The 26,521-nt window shown below is 41.4% G+C and overlaps 1 long non-coding RNA gene across 1 annotated transcript; it reads left to right on the top strand.

Annotated features, from left to right (window-relative positions):
- Positions 1-16,938: 16,938 nt before the first annotated feature.
- On the top strand, positions 16,939-25,758 carry LOC115903600. Its single transcript, XR_004060705.1, has 2 exons — positions 16,939-16,986; positions 24,189-25,758. It is a non-coding gene; the product is annotated as an uncharacterized LOC115903600 (long non-coding RNA).
- The last annotated feature ends 763 nt before the right edge of the window (positions 25,759-26,521 follow it).

The raw sequence follows: 26,521 nt of genomic DNA, 5'->3' as shown, positions 1-26,521 counted from the left end.
CTAGAGGAAAATATCAGCCAAATATTGGTAGGGATTGCCTGAGATTACCATTTTCTTTACCTAAGAAATGAACAGAAAGGTACAAAGCCCCAAAAGCTCACTTTCAGTCTGAATTTTATGATGATACACTACTCTTGGTCAAAATGTAATGGAGAAGGCGAGAACGCTGAAAACAGTAAAAACCAGAATTTACTCTCACTCTTTCATCAGCCTGTTTTTATAGTATTTGACAGGAAGCCACCCTAGCAGCCCCTAAAGAGTAAGAACATCACAAATCTTAGTTTTATTGCCCTTTTCATAAAAAAGTTCTTCAAAAGCTCATGTTTCATCGGTCTTCTAACTCCAGATTTTTTTGACTTTGATGGTAAGTTTTAAACAGACAGGTATTTTCAACTTCTTTTCTTGTTGTGCTTTCCACTTGCACATCGTAACACCTAGCCTCTCGCACAGAATTCCTTCTTCTCATTTTTATTTCTTAATGCAAGCCAGAAAAGTGCCTCCACTGCTTTTCCACTCCCCATTCTGTACGCGGCAGAAATCTCTATTTCCTTTGTTTGATTTGAAATCAAAGAGAGTTGTAAGAAACTAGACAGGTCCTCACAATAGCAGAGGAAACATACAGAGAGCTCTGTTTTTCTCAAACACAAGACCTATCATTTTACCTCATCTAGAGAAGAAATAAACTCTACAATTCCTTTAAATCAGGCCATAGGCTGCAGCCTATATTATCAATCATAGCCATTACTCAAATCCAAACAGCTCCAACATCCACAGGCCTTTTCTGTTTATAAAAGCATCAAGACAATTTTTCGAACTGAAATACTGTGTAACAGAAGGAGAAAACAGAGCAAATTAAAAATAGCCAATTAAAATGAACAAAATATTTCTGTGAGTCTCACTATCCTCTGCTAACTGATGAGGTTGTGACTCTTCTTCCTCCCAGATCTTCAACAAACTAAACATTTACTACCAAGGACAGGGTTAATAAAAACCTGATGAAAAAGGGCTCTTTTTCTTTACCTCTGAATTCCCCCCAGTCTGAGACAGATGCCACACAAGTCTCGGTGAAAATAGAGACCTGTTGTGCTTTGGGCAAAACTCACTTTTTCCCTTAAAACCAGCTCAAACCATGTAATCATTTAAAGAAAAAAAAATTACTGAGGTGTTTCTGGTTTGTCACCTCCTGGATTTAAATGGAAGTAGAAATATGGGCTCTTTGATCATTACAGAATGTTTATGAAGCTGCACAGAAATAATTCACAGTGCTGGCCTGTGACAGCAAAGCTGTTGGCAAAGCAGCACGAAGGGTGACAGTGATTTAATTTCCAACACCTCAGCGAGCCCTGGGTGGGTGCTGGTGCTACAAAAGAGGAGAATTATCCTCGCAGAAGAGGCTCCTCCAAGCTCCCCCTAAACCAGGGCAGATTTGGGCAGAAGGGCTGCAAAACCCAGGAGCCAGGGATAAAATGTGACATTCTTTCTAGAGGACAGGGAGCTGTTGCTTAGAAACTGTTTACAGACAAATCCTGCTGGTGTACCTAAAAAAAAAATAAAATAAATTAGGTCATTCTTGGCCGTAGGTAGGAGAGATCTTTATTGATATAAACCCCTCCACGTCTCTCTTTACTGTCAATAATTAACAATGCTTTAGGAGGGCTGCTTGGATGCTCTTTTAACCAACAACTGCACATTCCCAGTGACAGAATCACCCATTTGGAACCAATCTGGTGGGTAAATTGACATCACAGCTCTCTCAGCAGGCTGAGCCCAGGCTCCAGGCACAGACTGGACCATCTCAGGGAGGGACTGGTATCAAAAGTGAGATCAAAAGGGGGTGAGGGAAAAGTGCAATTAATCTTCTTAGTTGTTGTTAGGAAAAAAAAAAGAAAAAAATTAAGGAAAAAAACATGAAAATATCACCAGGCCAAAGGAAAAAGAAAATGGTTCTACTTCTTAACCACCTGATGAAACCAAGTTTGCTAAAAATGAAAGGGGAAAGGCCACAACACCTCTTTGAGGCCATGAGAGGACAAAGTTTGGTTTGAAGAACAAAAGGTGAGGCTGGAATTGGATCACTTCATTAAGGGAAGCACTAAAAGGAGTTCCTAAGTATCTAAAACAAAGTTGCAAGCAAGCACTCATTGCTCACAGAGAAAACAAATTCGTTCAGAGCAGATGGGAAAGAAAAATTATATCAATCCAGAGCCAGTTTTCTCCTCCACATAAATAATCCACGCTTGAACAATTTTTCCTCATATAAATAACTACATTTATAAGAAGCCTCAAGTAAGAAGGCTCTTATATCATTATTCACTTAAAAACCACTCCAAAAATTCAGACAAATCACTGCTTTCTAAGTAAAAGAAAATAAAATGCACAGCTTGTGGTAATAAACAGCTCATTGTCATCATCCCAGAGAAAGGCATTTTTTCCTCTTCACTTGAAAACAAACGTAGCACAGGCTTGTTTTCTTATATTGAACAAATCTCATGAAATGGATACAAATATCAGAACATGGAACCTAATTGTGGAGAAGGGACAAATGTCACAGGGATAACCTCAAAAAACAAAGTTGGTAGTGTCACCATCATATTTTCTAAAAAATCCTCTTTGCCCAGAATGTTTCTCCTGGGAAGCTGAGAAGCCTCAGAGATGAATGAAAACAACACTATCTCATTTTTCTCTTCTGTTTTGCTGCTTTGGAATGTGGTTAGAGATTGTTTATCCAACAGGTGGTCGTTTCATTGGTTCCATGTGAATTGGTTTTACGTAATGAGCAATCACTGTCCAGCTGTGTCAGGACTCTGGAGAGGGTCACGAGCTTTCATTATCATTCTCTGTAACCTTCTGTCTGTATCCTTTCTGTATTCTTTAGTATAGTTTTAGCATAGCATAATTATAATATAATATAATATAATATAATATAATATAATATAATATAATATAATATAATATAATATAATATAATATAATATAATATAATATAATATAATATAATATAATAGCCTTCTAAGAACATGAAATCAGATTCATCAATTCCTCCCTTCGTCCTGGGGACCCAGCAAATACCACATTGGTAGAACTTGTGTAGAACAAGCACCTCTGGTTGAAACTGCAGGGGCAGATCTCAAATTCATCAACAAAGCCCACGTTCTCTGCAGTGTCAGCAGCAGGTCACCACACCATCCTTTAGGCCAGAAAAACGAGAATCAGGAGAGCCTGTGTAATTTAATCAAAGTTATTTCATTCTGAGGACAGCCACGAGTCTATGTGGTGACACCCTGAGTGGCAAAGACTCCCTTAGGATGACTTTACAGGCGCAGTTAACATGTAAGACACAAGTTTGGGGTTTCAAGGGTTATCACGACCTTAAATGGGTTCAAAGTCTGGGAAAATTGTTTAACTCCTTCATTCAATGCATGGCTTCCCACCCAGGGAAGGGGATAAGATCCCACTCCCCTATGCTAGAAACACAAAAACAGCCAGGAAAAGAGGAGTCTTAACAACCACATCTATTATTATTTGCAAATTCATCCAGAAATACACTTTGCATTAAAGCAATGCTAATTATTTAAAAAATTAAAGATAACATGGCCCATTTCCCAAAGGCTCCCAAAGCCACACGGGAGACTTGTAAAGCATAGAGGAGAGGCCAACCTGATTTTTATTCATGTGTTGTTGAGCTTATCTACATGGGAAACAGAATTATGCTCTATTTAGCCCTCTGTCAGGTTGTTCAGGTTTTAAAATAACTGTTAATGAAATCACAAGCCTTCAACACAAACAGCAGCAACAAAAATAGCACCAGGACAGAAAACATTGGACTGCAGCAACTCTGAGCCAGAGCGGAGCAAAAAAGCATCTCCCTACATTTCAAACTGGCTTGAAATAAAACACAAGGAATAATAGATTGCATTTTACTGAGGCCTCACAATGATTCACATTTTGTAGCAACCTCCACAGAAATGCAGCTCTTAAAAATTAAATTTTTCCCCTGGCTTAAGAACCTAACTTAGCAAAAAGTAATTCAATATGGGAAGTGCTCATTACTTTGACACATAAGATATCTGGGAATCACCTAAAGCACAATAATTTATCATAATAAAAAACTAGCATTTCATATTTTTTAGCTTTTTCACAATATTGTGCAGAACTCAGTTTTAACACATTCTTGGCTTTAATAATATTACTGACACGTAATTTGCTCTCCATTATTTAGAAATATATAAACATACACTTTCTTTGGTCTAAAGTTTAGACTGAATTTTAGTAATGACTCTCAACAAAATTCTTTCTTTAAAATAATAAAATCACAGGATCACACAGTGGTTTGGGTTGGAAGGAGCCTTTAAAGATCATTTAGTTCCAAACCTCCTGCCATGGGCAGGGACACCTTTCAGTAAAAGTGAGTTTTTGCTTGGCATTTTCACTAGAGGACCTGGATAAATAACATTAAAAACCCAACACCTTCTTTAATGGTGATTAAACATGTGCAAGGACTGTAAGCGGGGTATGGTATCACTGCTGGGACAGAAGAAATCCAAGTGATCACACACCTCCACCAAATCCACCTGTTTTATTTAGTGGGATCCAAAAATGAAGACACAACAGTTTCTCCCCAGACACCAAAACTTCCTTGGAGAAACAAATAATGAATCTTTTCTAACATACTAACTGTGCTCACTGCCCTTGACAGATCTTGCATTTTCTTGTGATGTTTTCCACAGAACTCTGTGTTTAGAAACATGCCCAGAGTTAATTCAGATTAATCCCACAGAATATAAGATACACATGTCTGTAATACCCAGAATTTAAGACATTTGAAATTCTATTTTCACTTTGCCAAAATGCTGGTTCTCTCATGAAATGTCAGCATTATTTCATGTACCCTGCCACACTAAAAACACTGACCCTGAGTTGTGGTTCCTCCCAGGGCATCTTCCCATCCATGTGAGCACCTTTGGGGATAAATACAGTGAAATTTATCAAGTACTCAGTGCTTTGGTACGGCTGAGGTTATTTCTAGCACTGAGTTACAACCCAGAATATTGTACAGAATCAGAGCTGCATGGGCCCCATGCCCTAAGTGAAGAGCAAAGCTGAACACTGCCAGCTCTCTCTGTCATATTTAGGGAACTCAATCCACCTGTAATGTTTTCTTCTACTGGCCCAACATGACAACAGAAGCTTCTCACTTCAGAGGAAAAGCAGGCTTTGGATTCAACAACAACACAAAAATTAACTCATTAAAATGAAAGGTTGAGCAGTATGTATTGTGTATTTGGAGCAGCTCAGAAATCAGATGCAAAGAAGAGCTGATGTACCAGACATCTATTGCTAATTTTTTTAATGTTAAAATGGGAAAAAAAACCTCCTGCTCACATAAATCATTTGCTTTCTAAGGCATGTAAAAGACACAATCAGTGCTCACGACTGCTCTACAAGGTAACACAGAAAAACATTTGAGTTTTCCAGAGACAGAAGCAATTTGTGCATCACTGTAATAGCACACAGGACTGGCTCCAGCTCCACTTAAAAGACAGAGAAACAATCCACAGCCAAAGGCAGAACCAGCTCCAGAAGTGTTGGGTAAGAGCTTTGCAACACTGATGAAAATTCTGTAATTAATTTCAGAGGATCAAGGATTTAATCTTGCATAATCTGAATACCCAAACTAGTCCCTTAAACAAGACAGCCAGAAACCATCTGCAACGCTGGAAGAGGCTCCTGGTAAAATAAATCTTTCTACACAGTCCTTGTTAAGTGTTCCTCATGTTTTGCACATTTCTTGAAATTGGAGAAATGGATTTCAGATTCAAAGCACTGAATTTCCTGCAAAAAGGAGGATTAAGTGAAGACCACAGTTTAGATTCAATATGGGTGCTTTAGTTTTATTTTAATACATAAAGGAGCTTTACCTGCTCAGACACAGGACTCTATTTTTTTTGTGTTTACATATTTTCCTCTTAATAAAAGGACCTATAAGTACCTGAAGCTGTTAAAAGTCCTGCTGTGATGTACCTGTCCCACAGCAGCTGTGCTTTGCTGTATTTCCCATACCTGAGCATTGCAGCTGACTTCCATTCCAATTTCCAATTAAAGCAAGGTGGAAATTATTAAAACCGCTTTTTTTTAAAGAGTGATTTCAAAAGTCTTTCCTCATTTACAAGATCTTGCTTTCACCTTGATGAAAAACAACTTATTAATGAAAAACAGCAACGAAAAAGAAACATCCAAACCAGCCCAGCCAAGGAGTGGGTGTAGAAGGTCACTCAAAATATTTGGACACAATCAATCTGTGCAATTCTCAGCAGTAATTTCAAGCACACCTGAAGTGTTTAAACTCCAGTGTTTTATTTTATAGAATCACAGAATATCCTGAGCTGGATCTCATTCCCCAGTCTGTGCACACATCCAGGATTTGCCCTTAATACACTTCTATGTATTCCTGGGCAATGGGGTTTTCCTTAAAGGTTCCTTTTGTGTAATCAAACATTGATTTCCCTGATCCACCCATGTCCTAACCATTCCACAGCCCATCTCACTCTGTTTCAAGAAATATTTAATTACTGTGGATTGTCTGCCAAGGGTTGACCAGGAAAAGCTTTAAACATCACAAATCCTGCAGCACCCCAAGGGTGGCACAAAACTTTTTTCTGGATATTGTGGCAACAGAACAGACCTCACATCACCTTTAATGTGTTTATGGCGCAGAGAGAGCAAAATAAAGAGATTCCCATTTTTACACCATTATGGAAAACTGATTTTAAAAATATCCATCTCTAATGTTTCCTCTTCCTCCTGACTGATCTTTTTATGAAAAACCAGCCAAGAAGCTGTTCTTGGGCTAAGTAATTTTTTGTTTCTTTTGGCTGACTGTCAACCACCCAGCAAAAATAAACTCATTAAGCTGACAAGAGACCTGAACACACTCATGTTGTCAGTGCATCTCAGCATCACTCTTGTGAACTCAAAAGCAATAAAAAAATTAAAATAAAGTTAAGCTGACTCCACCCTTAGGATGCAACCAAGTTTGCAATGATCTGTCAGTCCAAAGTCAGTGTCTGGCAGCATCTGAGCTAAAGGGGATGTGCAGCTTCAGCACATGTCAAGCCAAAACAGTTCTAAAACTAGCAGCAAAAAAAGGAGAACGTGGAGTGTGGAGCCTCCAAAAAAGCATCTCTGCCACAATTAGAGCTCTCAACCTAATTGTGTTTGCAAGCCTACTATTTTTGCACCCAATCCACACTGCTCTCCCTGTGTTCAATCTGTCCAGCTAGCTGGGATTTTTCCTTTGCTGCCGCCACATTTGTGGTTTGCTGAGCAGATCCCCAGCTTAAGGCTCACACAGAGCCTTGTAATCACTGAGGTTTCTACTTAAAGGCAAAAGGGAAAAAAAAAAGTTACCATGGCTACTACAGTCACTCAGCTTTCTCAACTCCTTCAAGACATTAATTCTGAAGGCTTTTTGGCTATGTTTGCACAAAATGTATGCTTCCACACTACTCTGCCATGAAAATTAGGTTGTGCTGCAGCGTTTGAGATCACCTGGGACCATTCAATACCTTTGGCTGGAGTTCCAAGAAGACTCCACAAGAAGCAAGGTGATAGTTTCACTGATCACATTAAGGAAATTATAATTAAATATATTAAATATAATCTAAAACAATAATGAAATGTTGTTTCTTACCCAGCCAAGTGAAGGTAAATATCTGAACAGAGAAATTCTCTAGTTCTTAGGCTGAATTTGTAAACAAAATTGGTACTAATACAGAATTAGAACAAAATAAACCATAAAGTATTCGCAGAAAATGCTTTGGAAATGCACTTAGATTATTCAGAAGATAAGGAAAACATACAGAGAATTATAAATGTGTGTAAGATTTGATATTGGTCCACATCCAAACCCTGCATGAGTAGAAGACAATCCTGCCCAGGACTTGTGTCCCCACTGCTCTTTAGCACCTCAAAAGCACCTGAGCACTTCCTCTACACTCACCTGCATCCCCTGGGCTCAGGCCTGAATGCAAGGATTGCAATTTGAACGTGAAAGAAAAGAAGAAAACAACTTTGTTCAAGGATGCAAAAGCGTGTGAGAGCATCAAGGGATTCAGTTTGCTGCCTTAGCCACACACAGAATTCTCCCTGAGCCACGCAAGGAAAATGAAATCACAGGATAGGAATAGCTCTCCTCTTTCCTTTTCCTCACCTTCCTGTTCTTGCTGGGTATCAGATGTGACCCAGAAACAACACTTAGCAAGGCCAAGAGTCCAAAACACGCTGAATAAAATTCAGCTTGGACTTTAGGGGGAGCATGGGCCACCCATGTAAGGCAAGGAAGAGCTCAGCAAACTCTGCAGCCTCCCAGCAGCGCTCCTGCTGAGCAGGACATTTGTCAGAGCATTTCTATCCTGATTCTCTCCCTGCTCCACCTCATCCTCCTTCATTCACAGGCTTCCTGAGGATTTCTTGTTCTTAGAAGTATTTCTGGGAGCATCCAAGCACTGGGAATGGAGATGACGGAGATAATAGAGACGTTTAAAATTAGACCAAGCAGCTGTAATTCGGAATTTGCATTTCTGACTTGATTATAGTAAGCACTGAAGACTATCTGCACAAGAATTAGGAAGGAGTTCATGTGCTGCAGTAAAAATATATGAATCTCTTTCCCTTTGACCCCATTAAGGGAAAAAAAAAAGATAACAAATGACAAATTTAGGAAGTTGTTTCTTCGCTATTCTACAACTTCATTTTAAAGAGTCACCTGTGGATTTTAATTGCAAGAATTAAAGTAACCAGCTTTCCTATCTTTTACAATATTTTTCCTTATATTTTACTATTCTCCTGATTACCCTGGATTTTCCTCCTTTCATATTTTAGTAATTATCCATTTTATACCTTTCCTTATGAATCTCTAGTCTCTTATCTGAACAGTCAACATTTGAAACCATAGGATAACAATTTATGAAGCACTTTGATAAATTTTCTATCAAAACCAAACACAGATGAGACAATTTTACTTAAATATTCTGTCACAATAAAAAATTTTAGAATCAATCTTGTTCTATTTTTGTAAAAAACGAAATAACCATTTTCATAGTATGATTTTTTACAGAGATGCAGAAGAAAAAAATAGCATTTGGGTTCCATAGTCAAAGTTTCTCCACAAATATCATGAAGAATTAACCATGAGTAACTTATCACGGCTGGTAATTTTATATCTGGAAGAAAGACTGATAATAACATTCAAGAAAGTTAGTATTTAATGACAGAGGACATCACACCTATTTTCTGTTGATTCATGTTCATTCATTTACTTAAAAATATTAATTTACAGAACTCTCTGAATTAAAGTTACAGAACAGCCTTGAAGAAGAAACTTCACTATCCCAAAAAGCATACAACTAAATATTTTTCTAGAAGTAGCAAAGGAGGAAAAAATACCTAATTACATAAAAACAAGTGCCTCACACTATCTGTTTGCAAATAGTTCTCATGTTTCCTTTTGAAAGAGTTTATTCATTTTTTTTAGTGTGGATCCTCTGGGAAGGACACAACTATTGCCACTGACATGATGGCACTACAAAAGAACTAGAACCAGTGCTAGAAAAGAACTAGACCAACATTTTACAACATTTTTAAGTGCTTTACTCCACAGTCTAACTTGAAAGTTCAGTCTCTAGGAAGAAGTTTCTTTTGATGTTTGAAAAGACATAGAGAAATGATAAAAGTGGTTTTGTCAGCTCTGCACAGGATGGACAGAGCTTCTGTGTTTGAAACATAAGGAATATTTCCAACTGGTCCTTTCCTTGCAAGAACAACCAAGAGAACTGAGAGATTCAGCTGCTCCTGCTGTGCTGAATGGGCTTTAATGGAGAAATGCCATAAAAATGAAATGTGCAAGAGTGAGTGGGTTTTGTTAGTAAATAACAGTGTATTAAAAATTAAGCTTGATTAGTTGTAGAAAGGGGCAAAGTGAATAATCCATTTAGAAGCTTTAAGTAACTTAAAAGCTTAAGCCTCATTTACAGAAGTCACCTGGGCCACTGGAAGCCTCCCCTGATCAAAACCACTTCCACGTTTTATATTCAGAATTGTAGTTCCACTTACACTCAAATTGCCTTCCATTTGAATATTCTTGTCTGCATTAAGCATATTGTAACATATGCTTGTTGTTTTTTTTAATACAAAGCTTCAAAGAAAAGGACAAGTCCACAGGAGAAAGAAATGTCACATAATAATGACTCTAACACCAGTAAAAATAACAGAGCGGAGTATCTACAAAAATATCTTTAAAATACTCTGAACACAGAAATTCTTTGGTATAACTACAAAATCTACTGCTTTTCTTACCTCTCAAATGCAACCCCTGTGAGATGTTCATAATGTTACAGGATTCAGCTTCCCTTAACTGAGCAATTCTCACTACTTAAGAAGCCTGAAAACTTGGGCAGTCTCTGAACGCTGAAAATGTCTCTCCACTGTTCTCTGTAGCAGAATACTAATGCAGGGGGTGATGTGGCTGAAAAGCACAGCTAGACAAAAAATATTCCAAAGGAGGAAAAAAAAAAAAAAAAAAAAAAAGCCTGGGGCTATCAGAAAATGCTGATTCAGCAGAGTTAAAGTACTTCAAGGAAAGGTGTGCTTTGTCCACACAACCAAAGAAAAACTAGAGAAAAGCTTTCCTCCTGCCCCTTACAAAGTCAAAATGCTTTGTCTGATGACAGCACAAGACATCTGAAACAATAAAATGTGTATGGGGGTGGGGGTGGGGGGAAGGGAGAGTCCTGCTAGGGGAAAGATTGTTCATTTTGCTGGCAATTTTAAAATTCACCTGTTTGTTTCATGCCAAAACAAAAATTTATTCAAAACACAAGGAACACAAAAATCCTACCTTCCAACCAACTGTACTGGTAACTGATGGTCACAGCAGTTTATTTCCCCAGAGCAGCTGATCTGTTGTTGTATAAATATGACTTCAACCTATCCTAGTGTTTGGAAACATTCAGGAAAGCCTTTCTGTAACCAACCACTGCTTGGAACCAGATATCACTGCTCACTCCATGTGTGATGCTGAGGAAACCATGAGAAAACCGAGATGTAGAGCTCTTATCCAGAAACCTGAGACAAAATTCATTTACAGCTGCAGAGTGCTGAGCCTGCCCAACCAAAGACTTGATACAACAGAGTTATCACTCCGGGATATATTTAGATGTACCATGGATTCCTGTAAGACAGTAAGAAGCTACAATGCAATAACTTAAAATCAGAATAGAAACATGGAATGGTTTGGGTTGGAAGGGACTTTAAAGACCATTTTTTTCCATTTCCCCACCATGTTCAGGACACCTTCCACTATCCCAGGTTGCTCCAAGCCCTGTCCAAACTGGCCTTGGGCACTTCCAGGGATCCAGGGGCAGCCACAGTTTCTCTGGGCAGCCTGTGCCAAGGCCTCATCATCCTCACAGGGATGAATTTCTCTGTATTTCTAACCTAAATTTCCCCTCTTTCAGCTTGAACCCATCACTCCTTGTCCTGTCACTGCAGTTCCTGAAGAAGAATCCCACTCTGGATTTCCTGCAGCCCCTTCAGATACTGGGAGGTGCTGTGAGCTCTCCACACAACCTTCTCCTCTCCAGACTGAACAATCCCAGCTTTCCCAACCTGTCTCCATGGGGAAGATGCTCTGGTCCCCTTAGCAACTTCTTGGTTTTCCTCTGGACTTGCTCCAACAATTCCATGTGCTTCCTATATTGAGGGCACCAGAACTTACAGTGGTGTTAACAGTGCTTAACAGAACTTACAGTGGCTGAGATATCAACCACTTTTTTTTTATATTAAAAAACCTGGTTTCTGGTCTTTGTTGTCACTTCAACCTTTTTTTTACAGCAGTCTTAAAAAAATCCTGTCTTTTTTCCTTCCCAGCCCTGCTCAGGGCAGGCTGGGCTCAGCAGCACTTTGCTCCCAGTCAGGTTCAGGTGCTGCGGATCCAGCTGGAGGATCTCACCCAGCAGTACTGGAGCTCCTGAGAGGAACGAGAGCCTCAGCTGCCCCTGCTCCCTTGGAAAGCTGTGCCTTGGCAATGTTTTCACAGCACTTTATCCCAACAAATGTAACAAATGCAGTGTTTACACAAAATCAACAAGTTTATCTTAGTCAGGAGTAGCTCTCACCCTCCTGCGAAATACAACTTTCTTTTTGTAACTTCCATCTTCCCATTCTGGTCTTTTTCACCTCTCCTTCTTGCATCTCACCTAAAGCAGCCCTAAGGGAGCAATTCCTACAGGCCTGAGCCACAAACCTCCCATCAAGTTATGTCCTAAACGTGCCACTCCAACGACGAACAGGTTAGTGCTGCTGCTCTTCATTTCTGCACATTGCCCTTCTTATTTCCAACTGCGTATTTATTTACTTCTGTTTCCCTGTGAGTGAGAAGCTGTGGCTGCCCCTGGATCCCTGGAAGTATCCAAGGCAGGTTGGACATTGGTTCTTGGAGCAGCTGGGATAGTGAAGGTCCATGCCCATGGCAGGGGAGTGGGACTGGATGAGCTTTAAGGTCCCTTGCAACCCAAACCATTCTGTGATTTTATGATTATTTCTGTATAGCTGCCCTTCATCTTCCCATGACCATTTGATATTACATCTAAATTCAAAGTATTCCTTTGCTTTATACACCTATGAACAAACTGTGGAGCAAGTGGATAAAGTGTTCAGCTTTCTTCAGCCAAGACTTAGAATATGCTGTATTAAAAGCAAAGCCTACTCACCTAAAATGTAACAAAACGTCTTTCTGTTGTTCTAGACAGGAAAAAAAAATAATCTCATGCTGGTGTGTTCAGACAGCATGTAATGCCTGCAAGGCATTGTCATAACTACTACAATTTGGCCACAAAACAGATTTCAATAAATACTGTGGTTATAATTCATATGTAACAAGAAGAAAAGTGTTAAGGGATAAAAAAATCATACTTTTTGAAACAGTAGGTGTAAAAAACTAATAGGTGAGGATGAAGACATTTCTTGGCAGCAGGGAAAAAAAAAGCAGGGGGGAACTGCAGGAACAAAAGAAATCTCAGCTGTCACACAGGTGTGGTGCTAAACAGGGACTCTGAGCTACACCAATAGTGCAAAAGGGCAGATACATTCAAGAAGTAATTCTGCAAGTGCAAAGAAGTTGATGATTCCCTGGTACCTCATGAGAATATTAATTACTTTTCCATCTCAGTGTAAATACCATGTTAAAACAGCGTTACTTTGCAGTAAATATTTTTGGTCAGCAGGACCAAAGATCACCATGGAGAAGCACTCCCAGAAGTGCCCAAGGAGTTCTCTGTCCTACCAGCATGGATTTTTAGGAATTCTGAAAATCCTGGGGTAATTCCAGCAGTCTGAATGAACACTTAGGTTACAAATATGCTGTGGTTGCAACCACAGGAAGGTTAGAACAATGGCAGTTCTGAACAAAACAATAATTTAAGAGAAATTATAGGGGACTCCAGTGATACCTCAGAGCTCTGTAAATAGGAAGTAAAATAATGAAAGCTGACTTACTAAAATGATTGTGATTTAATTCCTTGATATGACTGATACTTCCAATGGGCAGAAATATCTGTGTGCCTGCATAAACTTCTCTGCCATTAGTGCAGTGTTCTGTGAGAGCCTGACAACCAAACAGAACCAATTAAACTGGGGAAGAACTGGTTAAGTGACATCTCAAAAAGAAAAAAGAGCAGCTTTTGAGAAGAACTCATCACAACATAACTCAGATTATCATGCAGCTCCCCAAAGGGGAGCCACTACCACAAAACACCTTTTCAATTATTTGTAAGTCTACACCATAAATCATGACATAATTTGCACAAGTATAAATTGATAGAGTGCTACATAACTGAGATAAATCAGTTCCAAAAAGCCATCAGGAGTGTTGGGTATAATCAATCAATGCTAGAAACAAAATGTTATTTAAAAAAAGCCACGTACAAAGTTGTAAAGCTGCAATCAGCAAAACACATGCCAGTCTAGGGAATGATGAACTCTTGTGGAAAGAAACAGTCCTGCAAAGGGTTTGCCACGGTGAGAGTACCCAGAGAAAAGGAGATCAAAATGCAGGGCTGCAAACGAAGGTTTAGTATGTAAATGTGATGCAGAAGCAGGAGAGTAACAACAGAGAGGTAATATTTAAACACACAAAACACTCCTGAGACAAAGCTCTGGTGTGCTGCATCCAGCTCACGTTTTCATGAAAACGCTGAAAAAGTGGATTTGGAAAAAACAATCCCCAGAAACTGAGTTGTGAGGAAAATGCATGCAGTGAGAAATTTAAAGAATTTCAGCTCACTTGGTTTTTCAAGTAGAAAAGAGAGGGAATACTGGGTTACAGCAAATAAATACTTCCATGGTAAGAAAATACTTTGAGTTCTTTAGCACAGTGGAGAAAGGCACATCATTAACCAGTGACTAGAAGCTGAAGCCAAATAACTTAATAAACAGCAGATCCTCTACCTCTCACTGTCTTCCGATCAAAATTCCAATTTTTCTGGAAAACATGTTTCAGCCAAATGCACGCTATTGCATTCAAGAGTAAGTGGGTGAAATCCAACTGACTGCAACAGTCAGGGATCAGAGCAGGAGATCTAATTGCTTCCTTTGGCTTTCAAGCCTCAGTCTACAAATATTCCTGGTTTTCAGTGCTTCAAAGGCATTTCAGTAGTACCATGCATGCTCAACATTAATATTAAAAGAGCTCTCAGCAAATCTGCATGAATTACAGTTGTATTTCCATGTAAGGGCTCGAGTGACACTGGAGCTTTCCTGTTGAGGCTTCTGTCACCAGCAGAGCCCATTAATGGAATTACAGCGCCCTTGTACCCATATGAGGTGGTATTTCTGTAAACAAGCATTTACTCAATTGAGTGCAGAACTTCACCCTTCATGTCAGTACTTTTTCTCCTCTAGAAAGAATCCCGTTTGACCTGGAGTATGAAAAGGCTGATACAATGCATTCTATCAATCACAGGCACTACAGGTAAGAAAGGAAAACCAGCAGCATTGTAATAGCCACAAAGCCAGGAAAATCTGGTGTTCACATCAGCAGCATCCTTTGAGCCTGCCCCTGTTTATGCTCCTCATCCACCTGGCGCTCCAAAACACACCAGCACTCACAGCAGTCTTGACAAATCCAACATTTTTCAGGTATACATGGCAAGGTAATGTACAACATGGACGTTAAATATCCAGGCTCACAGAGTTGTGCTGTAGCATCAGCTGCTGTGCTATCTGTCAATTTCGAAAACAACGGGGGAGTTGAAACGTTTCTATCCTGGTGAAGAATGAACTGACTTCAAATTCAGCAAGCGGAAGTTTGAAAAGGCTGGAATTGTCCGAAGCACGCCTGCAACCAAATCAATGCTCCACAGGAGAGAGACACAACCACCAAGTGACAGAGAAAAAAGAACCTTAGAAGAACCCAGGCATCACACACAGCCAGCGAGACACCAGGGAGGGCACTCACCCCTCCAACCTCCAGAGAAGGGAGTGCCTGCCACCTCACACTACACCTTGCTGTAAATACGTGTAAAAGTTTCTTTCCCGAAGCCCTGGAGCTCGGATGTCCCGCCGAGCATCCCCAACGCCACCTCCCAGATGGGCACGGCAGCCAGGCAAGCCTGGCACTCCCCATCACCACCACGGCCGAGCGAAACTTCTCCCACCCCAAGGAGCCCCACAAGGAGACACTTCGGCTGCCGTCGCTTTCCAGCCAGCATCCCCAGGGCTCCTCGCAAAGACAAAGCCACGCTTTAAACTTTCGCTCCTCGCCAGCGGAGCGGCTCCTCTGCCGGGAGCTGGCACCTCTCGGGATGTGCAGCGGGGGCTTGGGAAGGTCTCAGAGCCCGGGAGAGGCCTGGAGGGAAGGGATGGAGATGCAGGAGGTGCCCGCAGCCCCCTCCCCGCGACCCTTCCCCGCACACAATCGGAGCAGCAGCGACCGCAGCGCGCAGGGACGCACAGGGCGATGGATAAAAGGGAGGAAGGAGCCTCTAACGCCTGAAGAAAGGAGAATAATTTCAAACAATACCCACAAAAAAAAAATTACTTAAGATAATACGGAGCCAGGTTTCACCTCGAAGTGATGGCGGGTAAATAGATGAATAAGTGGAACAACACACCTTTGACCCTCTCTTTTCTTCCCTAAATATAATCCCTCTCTTCCCATAATACACGCACCACAAAATGACCATTAATTCAAATCTATTCTTTACAGGAGGGGGGATTATCTCTGTGACCGACTCTGTCTCTTTCCCTCTCCCGGTCTTTCACTGCGCGAGAATTGAAATTGCATTAAAAAAAAAAAAAAAAAAAAAGGAAAACCGGAGGGGGGTGGGGGAGAACGCAAGATTATTATATCTGGAGGGTGCGAAATGTGGGCACGGGGAGAGGGAGCCTGGGGGATGGGGAGGAGTAGAGAAAGGTGGCTAAGGAGAGAAGAAAGGAAAGGAGGACCAGGAAGCGCAGGGAAGGATGAGGGGAAGGCGAGATAAGGGGGAAGGAGGATAAGGAAAGAAGGATGAAAGGAAGGAGGTCGGGAGGAAGGATGAAAGGGAGGAAGGGATGAGGGGAAGAAAGGAGGATGCTTTGCCCTGGCCTCACCTCAGCTCGGTGGGTGGGGGTGGGAGAATCTCTCGCCGCCGCCGCCGCCGCCTCCTCCTCCGCCACCTCCTCCTCCTCCCCAGCAGCGCCGGTCACTGACGGGCCGGGTGTGCGGCGCGGCTCCCTCGCCCGGTCCCCGCCTCCCCGCTCGCCTCGCTCCCTCCTCCCGCCGCCGGCCCGAGCCGCGCTCGCTCGGCTCTGAGCGGAGCCGGGCGCTGCCGCCGCGGCCGCCCCGCCACAGCCACGGGGGGAGGAGGCGGCAGCGCGCCTGCGCCGCCGGGCGCTGCCGACGAGGGAGGGAGGGATGGACCCGCCGCTTTCCCGGCTCCGGGGCTGGCCGTGAGTACGGAGCGGGCACGGCTGCGGCTGGTGGGGGGCTGAGAGCGGGGCACGGGCGCTGCGGGAGCGGGGGACGCGGCCCCGGTGCGGGCGGCGCGGAGCGGGAGGCGCAGGAGCGGCGGGAGGCACGGGAGGGATGGGGAGGCTGTTTACGAGAGCGGGTTGTGACGGCACGAAGGGAATGGGTTCCCATTGAATGAGAGTGCGTTTGGATTAGATAATAGGGAGAAATCCCTCTGTATTAGGGCGGTGAGGCCCTGGCACACAGAAGCTGTGGTTTCCCCATCCGTGGAAGTGCCCAAGGCCGGGTTGGACGGGCTTGGAGCAGGCTGGCGCAGTGGGAGCTGTCCCTGCCCAAGGTAGGGATGGATCGAGATGGGCTCCGGGGTGCCCTCCCAGCCCAAACCACGCCGCGATTCTCTGCAGGCAGTGCCGGCAGCGGGGCCCCTCCGGGCACAGCCGGGTGGCCCGGGGACAGCGCTGGGGGCAGCAGCGCTGGGACGAGGAGCTGGAGGCGCTCTCTGGGTGCGCCCCTGTCATGGGCCCGAGCGCTGCCTCAGGCGCCTCGCAGGGGGAAGGAGGAGCGGTGGGGTATGGAGGGACCGTCAGGACTGACTGCAGGAGCCTCGGTGCTCCTGTTCTCTTCAGCTACAGAAACTCTGTGTGTGTCTTTCTTCCTTGGGTGTTCGGCAGACCAACCTGACAGGAGGGTGTAGGGTCTCGGAGAGCCAGCGACAGGATGACAGGTCACAGCCTTAAGCTGCTCCAGGGGACGTTCAGGTTGGACTTTAGGAGGGATTTCTTCACAGAAAGGGTGGTTAGACATTGGGATGGGCTATCCAGAGAGGTGATGGAGTCACCATCCCTGGAGGTATTTGAGGAAAGACTGGATGCGGCACTCAGTGATGTTGGATCATTGGTTGGACTCGATAATCTCAGAGGTCTTTTCCAACCTAATTGATTCTATGATTTGCTGATTCTGTGCACAAAATACCAGGGTTTGGTCCTCTCTGCAAAGCCTTGCACTTTCATTTCCCCCTTGCTCATCCTACCAACCTTATCTTTTCTTTTTCACTACGCTGGCAGCCCCTTCTGCTGTCTCTCTTGGCCAGAACGTGCTGCCACCACCCTGCTCCAAACCCCAGGGGTGGAGGAAGATCCCTGTGGAGCGTGGGTGTCACCAGGGGATTTTGCCGTTCCCCTGCACTGCGAATCCCACTGACGTGCTGTCGTTCCAGGCATCCTTTGCACCTCTTGTGGCATCCATCTGCTTCCCTGGCTTCTACAAAAACTCACAGGCACCAAGGAGGGAAGGGGGAGGAGTCCTCCCGCGCTTTTACCTTTGCTTGACAGTTTTAGGCTTGCAGGGATCTTGCCAAAACAATTTCCCTGCCTCAGCCTGTATGGGAATGATGCTAGTGGTACAGGTGACTGATAGGCCTCAAGTAGAGGCAGCAGTTTCCAGTATTTTTCTTGTCTTTTCCCATATAAAAATACAGCCAGGATCATTTAAATATGAATTTAAATGTGACCAGATGCTGCATGGCACATACTTGGTGCAGCCATGCAGCTGGAAGTAGTCACAGTCAGTAGTGTGCAGAAATACTTGGAATTATTATAACCTCACAGTGTCAGGTGTGAGCAGAGACCATGCTAGGCTGACCTCCCCTTTATGATGAGATGCAAATTCTTGGTGCAAGGCAAACTGGGGGTTTAGTTTGTGCTTTAATAGGTTTGCAGGTGGCACCAAATTCCTTTTCTAGGTACTGTTATTGTCCTTCGCACCCTGTTAAATGGAGCTGTGTGATGTTAGGAAACTGTTGCCTACAGACCTTCTGTTTCTTGCCTATATTTTTATAATCCAAATGTTTTGGATTGCTGGTTGTTCTAGGTAGGGGCAGTGCCTTCCTTTGGAACTGGCTGGTGTGTTGTGAATATTAATGGCAACAAGGAATGTTCCCAAACAGAACATGGTAAATTACCTACTGCTTTATCACCCTGCATTACTTTGCTCATTGAATGTCAGCTAAATGTTCCTTCAGGCATCTGACTGAAATGAGCAGGAGCTATAGTGTACGTGTAAGACCACAAATAATAAATAAGCATGATTATGAAAAATAGTATTTCTCCCCTTCATACCAGTAGCAAGGCTTCAAATGCATCTCTTGTAAATTTAAACCTAAGGACTCATGCAGCTGGTTTCGTATGTTTTTGTTTAAAGTGTGTCAATTTCAGAAATCAATGAGGTTGCTTACCTAGTCCAGATCACTTTTATCTGAGACATAAGACATGGATTGCTGGATTATTGCTAAGAGATCTCCCAGAATGCCATGAAGAAATCTGAAGATCTGGAAGAGCTCTATGAACTTACTTTTTTCATGGTCCTGAAGGAAGCTCTGTCATTTCTTTCTTTCTTTTAAGTTATTAACTGATTTTTGAAATCACCCTTATTTTTATCATTATCTCAAAGAAAAAGAAGAAAACTGAATTTGATACCACTAAAAACTTTGATACCGCTAAAAACTTTGTTTACTAAAAACTGAGATAAGCTGCTAAGCTGCTCAGTGAGTGATTGTAGCTCACACCAGCCAGGGGAGGCCAGCTGACAGCTCCAAACAAATGCTTTTGACTCCATGAATCTCCCACTGCCAACATCCAGCTAGAGAGAGAAGAAACATCACCAAACCATTGGAGATATTGGGCACTTGGACTAGCAAGACAGACAAAAGGACTGTTCTGCTTGAGGGAAATATTCATGGATGCTTTCTTTGCTTTTTTTTTTTTAGTTCTATGTCAACTGTGGAACTGCCTGTCACGATCTAGAACCCGTTATTAAGTGGGTTTTGTGCAAGATGAACCCTCTGCCTGTGCCCATTCACCTCCTAAAGGTGGAGCAGCCCTTAGCTATGGAAAAGGCCATCAGGGAAGGAGTGGGGTCGTGGATTGAACTCTGTAAGGACAGAGGGACCAACCAGAAGGAGGATGCACAGAATTTGTGGTGTCTTGTGAGCTCTGGGGACATTTCACAGGATTTACATGGCAGGATGAGCATTGGGGTTCTCTTGAGTGCATTCCTCTTGGAAGAGCTCAAAGCTGTGTGCTCCCTGGGATAACAAGGAAAGGAAATCAAGGGGCAGTTAAGTTTCTCTGCTCAAGGAACTCTGCTTTGGTAATTGTGGCTTTACAGGCAGATTGTCGGTTCCAGGGTATCTATCACACAGCGAATTTCAGCACACAGCAGTCTGGCTTTCAAATGTTAATCTGCAGTTTGCTGATGCCCAGACAGATCTGAACTTGGCTTTCTGATTCATCTTTTGAGGTTTTTTTTCTTTAATAACATCATTAGAAAGGAGGGACCTTGACATGATATAGTGTAGTGTAAATAATTTTCCTCTGCCCACCATTAAAATCCAGCAAATACAGATTTTCTCCATAAAATTACATGTGACGTGTTCTCTGACAAAGTTACTTTGATAGTGAGGACAACAGCCTAAAACTTTTATCTTTTCCAGCATGCCAGAAGGATTTACATTGAGGATAGATTTAAAATTAAACTGAACATGTTTATAAATATAATCACAATATTATTTCTTCATGCTAATTCTAGCTTTTTGTCTTTTTTGTAATGTAACAATCAGTTTATCTCTTTTTTTCCCTCACAATGGACATTTAGCTTTTGCTATAATATCTGTCACATAATTTATCTCTTTTTTGTCTTGTTTTCTTGTATTTTCCATGCATCTAAGTACTGTACAATACCAGCTTCTTCAGTTAGACTAAATATTTGACCTGTTTTCAGTCTTACAATAGCTTGGTCTGCTTCTTGAAGTATTACAAACTGTGTTTTTATCTCTACATCTCACTCTTGTGAGAATTACCACAGCAGGAATTTCCCCCCTTTCCCCAGCGTAAAGTCTCAGCATTGTGTCTGTGAACACACAAAAAAACTCTCCACACCTTTTACTCGTTTCTTCTGTTGTAGAACTTTCTTCTACACCAAGAGAGATCATTGCTGAAAACCATTTTGATTGTTTGCTTCAAGAACTTTTTTTGAGTTCTTACATCATCTGTTATTATCTCAATACCTCTGTGTCTAAATGGGCTTTTCTTCACCACCTGATCCTGAATGCTTTTTCCTATTTGTACAGCATTTGTGCTTTAGTGAAAAAGAGAATTTTGGAGAACAGGGAAACTAAGACTAGTGAGGGCTTTTAAGGAAAATAATCATTTAAATGATATCTAAGTGAGAGAAATTGAGGAGGATCTATCTCACAGGCAATTCAGACGAACTGAAGGCTGCAGGTGGAACTTGGAATACTTTAAGCTTCTTTTAGGCCCAGTGATGTTTAAAGACAAACCAGCTTGTTGCTTTAATTTAGACAATTTGCTACCTGTGCTGAAGGGAGGTTGGCAGTAGCTCCCAAAAGATTTTTCAGTGCCTTGTATAATAAGACATTTCTTTTTGGGCTTGACTGAGTGGACATAAATAACCAGGGATTGACTAACATCACTCCCTGTCCCTGAACACATTTGAGTATCTGAATTTCAGTTTGGGTGTGTCATTTTTGAGCACTGTATTGCTCAAGTAAACGTGTCAAAAATATTTCCTGCACTGAATATTTCCTACTGTGCTTGGTGTTCCATGAGCAGCACAGTGAAGCCTTCCCAGCCTGCAGGACATTTAAATTGGATATTTTATGGAGAGTCACTTTTCACTGTCATATTTTCTGGAAAAATCCCTTTGCCAGGATTTCTCTCCTGGGAAGCTGAGAGGCCTCAGAGAAAAAGGAAAACAGCATTATCTCATTTGCTTCTCCTGTGTTTTGCTGCTTTGGAATGTGGTTTGGAGATTGTTTATCCAACATGTGAATTGTTTTGACTTAATGACCAATCACGGTCCAGCTGTGTCAGGGCTCTGGAGAGAGTCACAAGTTTTTATTATTATCTTGTTAAGCCTTCTGTAAGTATCCATTCTCTATTCTTTAGTATAGTTTAATATAGCAGTCTTTAATGTAATATAGTATCATAAAATAATAAATTAGCCTTCTAAGAATGTGGAGTCAGATTCATCATTCTTCCCCACAATGGGGGACCCCAAAAACACCACAGTCACTTGCAAGATGGGCTGTGACACAGAGGCCCTGCCTGCCATGCCCTCTGCCACCCCTTGCTCTGGCTCAAAAAACCTGCCAGACAAAGCATCCAGGGACTTAGCCTGCCTCAGACCCCTGAAGAGACTTGCAGGCAAGCAACAGATGCAGTTTGTTTGGAAAAAAACCCACAGGAGGTCTGTCTATTAATGCCAGAGAGGATGGGGCAGATACCTTCACTGCTTTCAGAAAGCTGAATTTAAAAATTCAGAAGAAACACAGAGAGTACGCCTGCTGTTTGCTGGTGTTGGACTTAGATCAATGCCCACCATAGCAGGCTGTTAAAAGGCCTTTTCCTTAAATAGTTTCTTCTGAAAACCATAGGAACAGGCTTTAAATTTTGTTAAAATTTTCCTTTGAACTTCAGTTGATGCCACCAATTATCAGAGCAAGGGGTTGTGTGTTTGTGGAGATCATCTGTCACCTTTAATTGCAAGGACACTTTGCAGTAGATTCATTGAGTCTCTTTATTTCAAAGGGGGATAGAGAAAGAAGAGTTTAGAAGTTTTGCATATATTCAGAGAATGTGATATAAAATTTGGAATATTCAGTTCAAATGCTATAACTTCTTTTTCTCGCATTTATAAAATGAATATTTTTCTGTCTCAAAGACTGAGACTCAGGAAAATGTACCTTCTCTGCTCTTCTTGAGTAACTGACTTGTCTTCTTTAAAGCTGCCTCCATTTCTCTTACCTCAGAGCTTTCTTAATTGTACATATATCAGAAAAAAAATAATTTTCTCTCTCCTCAGAGCTCTTCTTTCCTCCAAGCCCCTTGTTCAGACGAGCAGCTCTCAGGCAGAGAGTTCTGTTTCCCACGTTGACCCCCACCTTCGAGCTGTTTGTCTCCCATCTGTTGTTTGTAAACACTTCATGCCTCGTGCTGCTGATGTTGTTAGCTCCTTGGAAAACAACTTCTATTTTCTTATGTTTGCACACTGCATCAAAACAACAGGAAATCTGTCCATGCCTGGGGAGCCCACGCAACGCCAGGATCCTTTTTTCTTGCTGGGGATCTCAATTAAGGAAACTTGTCAGAGGTAAACAGTGATGATGCAAGCTGTAATTCAGTGTGGTTCATCTGCGCACTGAATTTGTGTTCTGGGAGTCTTGGCCAGGAGGGAGACACCAGAGGAGGAGGGAACTGGCTGAATGTGAAAGAGAAGGGACAGGAGGTGGCAGAGGAATGAGGCAGAAGGTGAACAGATTAAGAACTGCAGGATGTATTTTTGGCTCATGCCTTTGCAGAACTAGTTAAAACCTATCTTCTGGAACTTCCCTGTCCCTAGAATCCCTTTCTTTTCCTAGCCAAAGAAAAGGATAAGGAGAAGGATTAATATCCAGATGTTAATTTAACTGTCACAAATTAAGATTGACTTCAGAATTGTCAGTCTGAGGGGCAGAAGGGTTTCTGTGCTGCCATGGCTGCACATCCACTTCAGGAACTATTCTGCTCTTGAAGAAAACAGCCAATGGATTTGCTTCCCTTCAGGGAAGTTACTGCTCTCAAACCTTCTGCTTTTTCCATTATTACATCCTGTTGTGCTTTCTACACACAGGTGGGATGGAGAGCTGTCCAGTACTTGCTCACCACAGTGAAAATTGCTGGATTCCTCAGCATCCCACTACTGTTCTTCCATGTCCTGACAATTGGGCTAAATTTTGTTCCTTTCTCAGGCCTTATTATACAATCTCCCGTTGCCTTTATGAGATTTATAGAGGACAGAACATGACAGGGATTATTTCTATCTGATATAATGTCGCATGTTGGTAGTCTAGAAAAAGAAACTCAGGTTTAGAAACTGTCCTACTTGTTTATAATTTCTGGTTTGCTCTACATTAATGATTCTCTGTGCTTAATCAACTATTAAAGCAGGTGGTTGTGATATATTGTTTCCTAATGAGAAGAAATGCAATCAAATGTATTTTCTATCTTTTGAGCACAAAGCAGTGACCAAGATTTGTTTTACTTACAATAACATTTACAGGAATTGTTTCCCATATCTTAATGAATGTAAACTTTCTAATTCCTTTTTTTTTTTCTCTTGACAGAAGCCCAAGACAATGCATCCTTCCAGTAACTCCTGTAAAAATGCACAAGAGACCTTGAACAAAAGTATGGCCTGAAGAAAGTTAATGAAGTTGTTAATAGTCTGTATCACAAATGAGAAGACTGTGGATGATTCTGGTTTCTTCCTTCAGGCCTTGATGAGTCATGAAAATGATAGAAAGCTAATTTTTCTAATGGAGCAGGTTCTGTAAGTAAAAGAAGAAGAAAAATCAAGGGAAAAACTAAAATACAGACATCTGATGAGAAGAGCTACTACTGGTGGTGACCAGTGTGTTGTAAGCTGGGATTTTCCTGAATCTTAATGGATGCTTGGACCTAATTTACAGAGTCTTCCTTGTTAATTAACTTTTTTAGAAAGGTCAAACCCTTTTTTTCCACTAAAGGTCATGTACTTCAACTAAGAAATCTTTTCTCATCTGCAGAACAATACAGCAACACAAAATTCAGGTGTTTTTCATTCTGAACATATTAATGGATCATGAGCAATATGCATGGAGTATTTCACACCCCTTTGCCCTGTCCTCAGTAAATAATTCCTTTTTGTGTTTGTGTGTGTGAATGATCCCAGGGTTATGCAGTTACCCAGCAGCAGGCTCATCCCCTGGAGATGGAGGTAATTCCACAGAGAAGGAAAATGACATTCCAAAAACCCACATGGAGCTGAGAATTGTGAGAGAGATGTGAGAAGAATGCTCCTTGTGAAACAAGGGTGCCACATTTAGATAAAAACTGTGATTTCAGTATCAGAAATGCTGTGAACATTTCAGTTCATTGGAATGTTCTTTGGATTATGCAGCTTTATTGCTTCTGAAAATTGTACCTCCTGGTCAGTCAGGTCAAGTGGTACCTAAGGGCTCACAGGCCTTACATCAAGCGCACCTAAAACAGGAATGGCACTGCAGGAATATTGACATTTTCAAATCGTTCTTCCTATTTAAATAACAGCTGAATGAACTGCCCCTTAAAAACCCAAAAAACCTAAAGAAAGAAAACAGGAAATGCTTTTTTATTGAGTTGGTGAACCTGCTCAGAAATATTGAAGAGACACAGGAAACTAGAGTGGTCACTGGACTTGCAATAATGTGGGGAGGAAAAACTACCAATATCCTAATTGGGGAATTTCTCTGACAGGAAACTAGGATCCATTCCACTTCATGATTTCTTCATGCACACTACATAAAATATTTTATAAAACCTGAGTGATTTCTGTAACAGAATTTTTGGCAATTTAAAGCAAAAAGTTTTGCTGTGACAGTTCCTACAAATCTTTTAGCTTTGTTTTGTATCATAAATATGTCAAAATGAAGCCATTTCTGTCCAAACAAAAATTTTCTAGGCTTTTAAAAAATATTTCTTATTTGCCACAGTCAAGATGAAGACTAATTTCAAATGCTGTAACTTAGATCTGCATAACCATAAACCCACAAGGACATAGCTTTAGTCTTATAAATAAGTAATGTCATTAGATACAGTATTCTTATTTTAATTGACTCTGTTTCCTACTCTGTATAACAGTGATTGAAAAATAAAAGTCATTTAACATTGGTGAAACCTTTTGTAGAGGTTTCTGAACTGGAAGTCAACAAGCACCAAGCCATTGCCAAAAATGTTGTTGGTTTTGGGGTTTGTTTCAGTAGTGAAACCTAAATGGATACAGATAATTGCATCTAGTGCTTCATAAATAAGAATCAGGTGAAATCTCAAAGACATAAAAATAGCACAGATTTATCATGCAGACATCATTAATGAAACCCCACATAAGGAACTCATTTGATTTTCTGCAGGTGGACCACTGTAAGTAAAAAAAAAAAAGTTTCTTTTTATGGGGGATATTTACCAAGTTGGCAGTTGAGTCTTTTCCTTCAGAGATATTGAAAGGACTGGGTATCTTCAGATTTGGGATTTTTTTACATCAGAAGAAAAGATTTTTTAAGGTGGAAAAGGAGTTGGCAAAGATAGAATTTATCTCTGTGAGGCAATAAAGTTGCTGAATTACAGTTCAAGCAATTTCTTAAATTATATTCATATATATTTCTCCCTTAAATTAACCCAGATGTGTCCTATACATGAGTTAAGCATGGGTTTAATCACAGATTGTCAACTGATGGCATCTCCTCAGAGGGGCTGACATCTGTGTTGCTTTGTGCTGTAGTCTCTCAAAAAGTGATTCAAGAACTACAACATGGCAGAAATAAATACTTGGATTTTGTCAGGAAAGTAGAAATCATTTGATTAGTGGCAGTTTTATTTTCTGGTGATGTGAAAGGAAGGAAAAAGGGAAAAAAGGAAAGGGAGTATCCCAAAGCAAGAAACT

Source organism: Camarhynchus parvulus, chromosome 4, assembly GCF_901933205.1.
Source record: "Camarhynchus parvulus chromosome 4, STF_HiC, whole genome shotgun sequence".
Lineage (NCBI taxonomy): Eukaryota > Metazoa > Chordata > Aves > Passeriformes > Thraupidae > Camarhynchus > Camarhynchus parvulus.
This window is presented reverse-complemented; position numbering and strand designations above follow the sequence as displayed.